This window comes from Mustela nigripes, chromosome 17 (assembly GCF_022355385.1).
Source record: "Mustela nigripes isolate SB6536 chromosome 17, MUSNIG.SB6536, whole genome shotgun sequence".
NCBI classification, from domain to species: domain Eukaryota; kingdom Metazoa; phylum Chordata; class Mammalia; order Carnivora; family Mustelidae; genus Mustela; species Mustela nigripes.
The window spans coordinates 14,018,296-14,027,058 of record NC_081573.1 but is presented as its reverse complement, the minus strand read 5'-3'; the positions used below and the strand labels follow the sequence as shown (position 1 = coordinate 14,027,058).

General features: G+C 49.8%; 2 protein-coding genes across 10 annotated transcripts in view; one reads left to right on the top strand and one right to left on the bottom strand.

Annotated features, from left to right (window-relative positions):
* Positions 1-1,886, bottom strand: part of C17H19orf47 (chromosome 17 C19orf47 homolog) — a 21,175-nt gene extending 19,289 nt beyond the window's left edge. For 4 of the 6 annotated variants that reach the window (XM_059382733.1, XM_059382734.1, XM_059382731.1 and 1 more), the window contains exons 1-2: positions 1,777-1,886; positions 346-452 (exon numbers count right to left, since the gene is read on the bottom strand). The gene's annotated coding sequence lies outside the window, so the exon portion shown is untranslated. The remainder of the gene's footprint in view (positions 1-345; positions 453-1,776) is intronic. The other 2 variants (XM_059382736.1, XM_059382732.1) reach the window with 2 other exon arrangements.
* A 149-nt stretch (positions 1,887-2,035) lies between these two features.
* PLD3 (phospholipase D family member 3) overlaps positions 2,036-8,763 on the top strand; it is a 17,865-nt gene continuing 11,137 nt past the window's right edge. For 3 of the 4 annotated variants that reach the window (XM_059382724.1, XM_059382728.1, XM_059382725.1), the window contains exon 1: positions 2,036-2,182. The gene's annotated coding sequence lies outside the window, so the exon portion shown is untranslated. The remainder of the gene's footprint in view (positions 2,183-8,763) is intronic. The other variant, XM_059382730.1, reaches the window with a different exon arrangement.

The following is an 8,763-nucleotide window of genomic DNA, read 5'->3' as shown; positions in this document are numbered from 1 at the left end:
TGCCTTTAGCTCAGGTCATGATCCCAGGGTCCTGGGATCGAGCCCCCAATTGGGCTCTCCGCTCAGCAGGGAGCCTGCTTCCTCCTCTCTCTCTGCCTGCCTCTCTGCCTACTTATTCTCTCTCTCTCTCTCTCTCTGTCAAATAAATAAATAAATAATGTTAAAAAAAAAAAAATGATCCCCATGTTAAAAATGAGAGTGGCAGGTCCAAGGTCACACAGCAAGGAACTGTAGGGCCACGACTTGAACCCAAGTCAGTCCAATGCCTACGACTAACACTGACTGATAGACTACTACAAGCCAGGCACTGTGGTCAGTCATTCCGAGGTGTCAGTTAATGCTTACCAGAAGCCTTTGAGAACTGGTATCCTCTCCCTACAGCGGCAGAAGTCCCCCGGCTGGACTCAATTGCCTCTTTCCTCCATTAAAAGCCCATCTCCAGTGATCACTTTCTGAACAGTGAAAATTGGAACATTAATAATAATAGCAAATGACAGTTTCTAAAACTCATGTAATTACCATATATCAGACTCCCTGGCTAAGCCCTTGAAAGGCTTGGATCTATGTTCTGACTTTGCCACTTCCAAAACCCCACCCTTGGGAGTCGGGGGTTAACCTTAACTTTCTGGATCTCACTTCCCTCAACTATAAAACAAGAATATAGGAGTATATGTTCTTAAAATGGTTAGGGGGATGAAGTGAGTTCACAAACACAAAGTCCTTAAAACAATGTGGGGCAGATGGTAAGTGCTATGTACATATGCATTAAATAAATCAAACTTTGGTGAGCTAGAGAAAGGGGAGGACAGTCACTGACCTAATGTCAGCCACATGCAAAAGGTAAGCAAAGAACAGACAGGGTCTGTGGGACCATGATAGTCCCTTTTCAATTCTCTTTCAACTTCTGTCTACAATTTAAATAGACTATTCTGCTTCTGTTGTATTTCAGGTTACATTTTCCTTCCTTTTGCACCCAGCAGTGCTAGTTTTCCCTTAGTAGGCCAATATGAAATTTTCTTCTCAAATTAATTGACTGGAGCAAAATGCATCAGTGCTTTTAAAGAAAAAGAAAAATCTAAATCTATGAGATGAGGCAAAATTAGTCAAATAGGAAGTGGCAGGATGTCCATTTGGCCAATTGCAGATTCCAAGTTTTTCCTATTGCTGTCTCTGAGCTTCCCCCTACTCCGTTCTTCCCTGGAAGTCCCAACTACGCCAATAACTCTCATTATCATTATTAACATAGTCCCAATATATTGAGCATACAGTGCAAAGCCCCAGGCTAAGGGATTTACACGCACATTTCACCAGCACAACGTCCCTATGATATAGGACTATTAACTCTCATTGTATAGATTAGGAAAATGAGCTCCAGAGAGGTTCAGGCACAGGCCCACTGCCACAAAGCTGGGCTGGGACGTGCGCAGAAATCGGCGGGCCTCCAATTGCACACTCCCACACCCAGATCTTCCACGCCAAGCGCAAACATTATCATCGCTACAGTATTAACAGTAAAAGTACAGTAACGAAGTGTGCAGTGTGCTAGGCGCTGAACTAGGGTCTCCGACATGCACAAGCAGACCTCCCACTCTAAGCCCTAAGGAGGATGCTACGGTCAGATTCTGGCCCCCATTCTACAGAGGAGGAAACTGAGGTTCAGAGAAAGAAGTCGCTTGTCCGGGCCGCACAGCGACGCCGAGACTGATTCCAGAACTAAGACGCCATCCATCCCCTCCGTATCTTGCCCGTCCCACCACCCCGTGGCCCGCGCCTCACCTGACCCTCCGAGCCCGCGCCCACACGCGCTGCCCGCCCTCCTAGCCCGCCGCGCCAACTGTCAGACCCTCCTCCCTCCGCCCGGCAACCCTCCCCGGAAATACAGCCCTCGCCACCGGAAGCTGGGTCGCCCAGCCCGCGGCTGCTCTAGCCCGCCGGACCGCCACCAGTGAGAGTGCGGGCCCCGCCCCCCGCCCACTCCAGCCGTCACGTGACCTCCCTTGGTCGGCTTCCCTCCGCCCGGCGCTAGCGAGGAGCGCGGCCAATGAGAAAAGCACATGCTTAGCCCCTGCCGTCCCGCAGTCCAGCCGAAGTGCGCGTGTGCGCGGCGGGGGCGGCCAGGCGGGGCTCCAGCCTGGAAGGTGCGTGCGGGGCTGGGTCCCGGAGTGGGAGACTTGGAGTGCAGGTACTGTGCGATCTGGGGGCGCGGCACCTCTGCTACCCTTTTCGTGTTGTCCTTCCCTCTGTAATGCATTTCTCCCCTTATGTCATCCAATGTCTCTTTATGTAGCCATCCCTCCCCTTCTGTCGCATCCCGGTTGAATGGTCATCACCCACTTCTGTCGCCATCACCCTACTTATGTCGCTGTCAACCCCCTTAATTCGCTTCCGTTCTAAGCCCCCGTTGCCGCCTCACGTTGCAGCCTTTCCCCCTTTATGCCGCCATCGCCTTATGTCTCATGCGCCCCTCTTTTGTTGCTATTTTTCCTTTATGGAGTCCTCACTTCTCATAAGTCGTCGTCATACCCCCGTTAACCGCACACATCTTCTGTCACCAAATCCTTAAATCGCAGTCTCTCTTCCCTTACGTCATTTTCACCGTTTAGGTCTCCATTCTCCCGTATCACCTTTGCTCCCAGCAGTCACCGTCCATGCCTTACGCTAGTTTTCCCCATAAGGAGCTACTCTGCCCTACAGTTGTTTTTTTCCCCTCCATGTCTCGTCATTTTCCCGTGTCACCTCTCAGATCCTCACCACCATATGGGCTACTAGAGCCGGTTTCCTGGGCTGTGCCAGACTCCCAGCTCTACCATGAAACCTCTGGGTAACCTTGACCACCCCTTTGCAATCTCAGCTTCCTCAGCTGTAAAATGCACACAGGACACCTATGTCCAGGATGGTTTTGAGGATTCTGCCAGTTTATTCTTGTGATGTGTGCAGCTTGGCGTGGCGATTTGGGCTAATCATGTTATTAACCATGTCACTCTCATCCTGAAGCAGTCACCTTTATCACATCGTTGTCACTCTTCCCACGAGCTGCCCTCTTCATTTCCATGGCATCTGTATGCTCCCCGTACCATGATACCCTCTGCCACGGCAATCACCCCATGCCACCCCACGTCACAGTCTCCATGTCCTCATCTCTGCCACGTCACCCCACCTGAGGGGGTGGGCCATCGGCCATCCCAAACCTTGCTCCGGTAAATACTTCATCCCTATCTCTCTACCTTGATGGATTGAGTGGTTCCCCCACCTACAAAATGAGAGTCCAGGAGTAGTGGGCGGTGGGGGGGACTAGCTAGCTTAGACCCAGATCACCTTGACTTCTAGAATCGGGGGTACAGAGAGATGAGGCAGGTCCCACCACACCACAGTCAAACCTCAGCAACCCTGAATGCTTGGGTAGAAAGTTAAATATCTTAGTCACCTTGCCTTAGAGAGGCTGTATGAGACAGTGGTTAGCAATGGGTATCTGGGATCTGGAACCCTGGCACCAACCTTGGTTTTAGGACTTCATACTTAAAAGAGTTGCATGACCTCGAGAGGTGGCTTCACCTCCCTGTGCGTCAGTTGCTGTATCTGCAATATGGGAATAAAAACACAAGTTGTTCATTCAGTAAATATTTACTAGGCATGTTCTACATGCCCAACACTGTGCTAGTCCTGGGGGACACAGCAATGAACCAAACAGACAGAGATCCCTGGCTTCATGGAGTTTACGTTCTAGCAGGGGTAAGAGACAACAAGCGAACAGGTAAGTAGATTGTATGATATGTCAGAAGAGGGATGGGAATACATAGTAAAGGTTACAGTTTGTTTGCTTTTTTTAAGATTTTATTTATTTATTTGACAGAGATCACAAGTAGGCAGAGAGAGAGGAGGAGGGGAAGGGAAGAAGACTCCCTGCTGAGCATAGAGCCTGATGCAGGGCTCGATCCGAGGACCCTGGGATCATGACCTGAGCTGAAGACAGAAGCTTTAACCCACTGAGCCACCCGGGTGCCCCAAGGTTACAGTTTTAAATAAGGTGGTCAGGGAAGGTTTTCTGAGATGGTGGTACATTTGAACAAAGACTTGAAGGAAGGGAGAGAGTGATGTGGCTCCATGGGGAAGCGCATACTCGGGCCCTGAGGTTGGGGCATGCATTGACTATTTCAGGAATAGCAAGGAAGCCAATGAGGGAGGAGAGGGGTGGAGCGAGGCCAGAGGAGGGAGGGGGCAGATCGGCTGAACTCATGGGCCATGGAGAAGACTTTGGCTTTACCCTGAATGAGGCAGCAGCCACGGGAAGATTTGGAGAAGAGAGACTTAATCTGATGTGATGTGAAACAGCAGCCCAGCTCCAGAACTTCTACCAAGGATGGATTGGCCAGAGCAGCCTGGTCAGAAGGAGAGCCAGAGCTGTCTTACTCACATATCCTTTGTATTTGGAGAAAGCTTCCAAGGTCCCTGTCAAAGACTGGGAGAAAGAGAAGGAGGAGATAGATGTTGGGAGAGTCTTTGAGAAGACAATGCCAATGAACCTCTGGGTTCAGGTGCTATGGGGGGGTGGGGTTGGGGTGGCTGGCAGCCCCAGATCTGCAGATGATAAACAACAGGAGAGGCAGCTTTCTACACCCGGGACCCCAAGGCAGCTCAGGATCAAATCCTGGCTCCACCATTTCCTGGCTGTGTCCTTTTGTGCCCATGACTTGACCTCTCTGGGTCTTTAGTTTCCTTATCTGTTACATGGGGCTAAGAAAAGGACCAGTGTGAGTAATTAAATACATAAAGTGCTTCCAGCAGCGCTTGGCTCAGTAAACAAGGAGCTCTGCCCTCTTCTGGGGAGCGAGCAGAGCAAGGAAAAGACATTCTGCCTTATTTTATGTTCATGAGCTGGTTCGACATCATAGTGTCCTAAACAGAACTGAGTTCTGGGTTCGAATTCTATACCGACAGACTGACACCATACAGCCTGAGCAGAGAGTTCCCTGACCCCTACTGCCTCATCTGAAAAGCAGGGCTAACAATGCTTTGCCCCCCAGATGTGCGGTGACATGGTGTTATTTTTTTGAGCTGAGACATCAACCATTTTCCATTGTGAGGCCACTCTGCCCCTCGCCTGCTTTATTTTTCTCCAAGGCACATGTTATATGTTTCCCTCATCCTCATCTATCTATTTTCTTCCCCCCAGAGAATGCCATCTTTAATAGGATTTTTCTGTTTTGTGCTGTATTCCCGGTGTCTACACAGGCTTTACCAGCAAGTAGTCACTGGGCAAATAGTAGCTGAATGAACAGATGAATGACTTGAGCACCTGCCATGTGCTGTCCCTGTGCTGGGTGGTACTGGGCCCACAGCGGTGACAGAGACAGCCCCACGCTGGTGCCCTCATGGGTTTCACAGTCCAATGGGACAAACAGACTCATCACCAGGCAGTGCCAGTCTGGAGGGCTGGGATTGGGGAAGCGTAGGCAGAAGGGTCAGGGCTGGGCTGGAAAAGCTCAGGGACTGTTGGAACCCAGAGGGGGCGATTCTGGACCAGCCCAGGAGTCAGGAAGGGCTTCCTGGGGGAGGGGGCACAGGAGATGATAGGAACAAGCCACACGAAGAGAAGAGAAAGGTGTGGTGGGCAGGAGCAGCAGCCGTGAGAGTGTGTGGTGGTAAAAGTGTGGTTTCAGTTCAAGGAACTGAAAGCTATTAAATATGGATGGGATCTAAAGGTCGGTGAAATGGTAAACTGAAAAGGTTTTATTGAGGGGAGATCATTTAGAGCTCTGGGAACCACAGTGAGGAGCTGAGACTGTCCTGAGGACACCAGGGGCTGGTGGGGGACATAGGTTTTTGAGCAGGAGAGGAACAAGTTTGTCTCAGATGGAGGGGGGACTGGAAGGGTTTGGTGGAGGTTGGGAATCAAAGGAGGTGGCAGAAGTGGGGACCCAGGTGGGAGAGGGCAGGTCAAGGCCATGGAAGGGAGAAAGAAAAGGGGTGTGTGGGAGGGACCCTTAGGAGGTCAAGTGGACAAGTTGTGGAGGGTCCAGGATAAGGCCCAGGGCTTTGGGACAATCATGGAGGGCTTTCTGGAGGAGGTGGCACACAGACCGAGACCTGTGGGATGGATAAGACAGCTATTCTTGAAGTGGGGACCAAGGAGAGGAACAGATTTGGGAGAGATTTTAAGGACAGTTGGGGACATGGTAGGTGTGAGGGGCTTGGGAATCCCTGGGGAGAAGCATTGTGAAGGCCATGGAACTTCCAAAGCTGAAGTTCAGGGAACAGGTGAGAGCTGGAGACAGCTTTGGGCCCTAGAGGACATGATAAGAAGTTTACCCTTTGCCCTGAGGGCAGTGGGGAGCCACAGAGGGATTCTGAGCAGGGATAAACTAGCTTAGATTATTTTGAGTTCCAACTCAGAAATATTCACCAATCATGATGTGGTTTCTTTTGTTGTTGTTTTGTTAGTTTTTTTTACCCATTTAATTGTTCTTCAGAGCAAGCATCTTCTCTTTCCATGAAGGGCACCTTCTAGGGGTCCTTTGAAATAAAAGTTCTACTGCTAAAAACCAACCAACCAAAGTTAATAAAACCAGTGCTCTGTTCTGTTTTCTGTGGACCTGAGCTCAGACAACTGATTTTTCAGTTCAAAATGGTTTGCACAATCAATTGAAAATCGGTTCCTTTTAAACACATTTCTGTTTTGAACCATATGGAAAATCCATATGTAAATGTTTCCTGTGGTGTTCTCTTGTCTGGTGCTTCAGCAGCTCTCTCTGATGGCTTGAATCAACCTTAAATTGACCTTGAACTTTACTCTTGGGCGGAAAGGCCATAATCTACCTCCCCATCTGCTCTGGGCTTAGAGCACATGCCGGTTATCACTGTGTATAAAACAAATGTCACTAGGTCTACAGAGACCTCTATGAAAGTCTGTGCTCCAAGGTTTTCACTCTCCTGCTCCCCTTCTTCTGTTTTCAGGAAACATTCATGGAGTGCTTATGATGTGCTGGGCACCAGGGAGTAGAGAAATACACCAAACACAGACTAAGCTTTTTAAGGGACATATAAGTCTGTCTGCGATAAAAGTATGCATACAGTGCTAAGGGACACACAGATCTCACCAGCAAACTTGTTACGGGGGTTTGCTTGTCTGCCTGTCTGCGTGGATGGCTTCATTGACTCTTCCCAGCAAATGTGAGGTTAATGTACTTGTCTCCCCATTGGTCTGAGGATGAAAGTAAGGCTCAGAAAAAGGAGCCTCTACTCATGGCTGAGATCAGAACCCAGGGTGGTAGGAACTCCAAGACCCACCCCCTTAAACCATTCAGAGATCCCTCAGCCTCTGCCCCACAGATGAGTAGGAAATGATCCTGATTCTATAGCTAGTCCCGCAGGGCTCAGATAAATGAAGTCCCACGTCTGAGGTCACTCAGTAAGAGTGACAGGTGGGATTTGAACCGTGAGTTCCGCGATCTAAAGCACTGCTATGAGGGAGGGATCACATCTCTGACCGCCAGCCAAGGGTGGGGTGTTCAGGGACCTGTGACCAGAACGTGTCTCAGAAACCCAGCGGGTTTTGCTTCCTCCTTTTCTGTGGGCTGTGGTGTCACACCCCAAGGCAGGCAGCATGTAAGCCAAGGGGCCAGGCATATCCCTGGGCCTGGGAGGGCTGCGCTTGCTGGCAGAGATGCTGCCTACCATCAAAGAAATAGAGCATAGGGACCAGCCTGGGCATTGCCCTGGAACCTGAATGGGGGTTCCAGGTTCCTGGGAACGCAGGAGCTGAGCTGAGGGAAATGCCTGCACCTGTCAGCCTGACTCAATCAGTCCAGCTTTCCATGTCCACCTTCAATTTCACCTTGCCCTGTGCCCCCAAGGGACCTGGGGACCGGGATGCTGGATATGGAGGAAAACTTTCTTTTTCTGGAAACATGTGGAGAAGGGGGCACTCCAGCTAAGAGCCTGGGCCTCATAATTTCATTTCCAAAGAAGTGCATTAAAAAAAAAAAAAAAAGTACCTAGAAGCCTACAATGGAAAGCAAGCATCTTGCCTTGGTGGGGGGGGGGGTTTTTTTTTCTTTTTTCTTTCTTTTTTTGGGGGGGGACTGTCAGGATCCATAACACAATCACATTGAGAAACTCTTGTGTGTCCATTCTGTATGCTTGAAAGATATTAATTCCTTTAGTTCAAAGGAGTCACTTCTCAAATTTTGTATATTCAGAACACACACACACACGTGCCCCATGCAGCCAGAGGGAACCGGCAGACACCTGTATTAGTTCCCTGTTGCTGCTATAACAAATCACAAACAGGGTGGCTTAAGACAACCAAAATTTATTCTCATGGTAGTGGAGGCGGGATGTCCAAAATCAAGGTGTTGGTGGAGTCACATCCCCTCCTGAGACTCTGTGGGGGGATTCCTGCCTCTCTCAGATTCTGGTGGCTCTTCCTCCCTGGTCATGTGGTCTTCTCTCTTTCTTCTCTTCTGTCTCTAAGAGAAACTTGTCATTGGATTTCAGGCTCACCTAGATAACCCAGGATGATATCTCAAAATTCTTAATATAGTTATATCTGCAAAGACCCTTTCTCCAGTCAAGTTCATGTTCACAAGTTCCAGAGATTATGGCCATGTTGGGTGTATCTTTTTTGAGGTCACCACTCAACCAACTGCAAAACCCAAGGCAGATCATGTCTCCGCTCTGCTTGGAACATGTCCTCCTCACTGCAGTCCAGGCAGCCCTGCACATCAGCTCTCTGACGCATCTCCCCCCCCCCCCCGCCCACCCCAC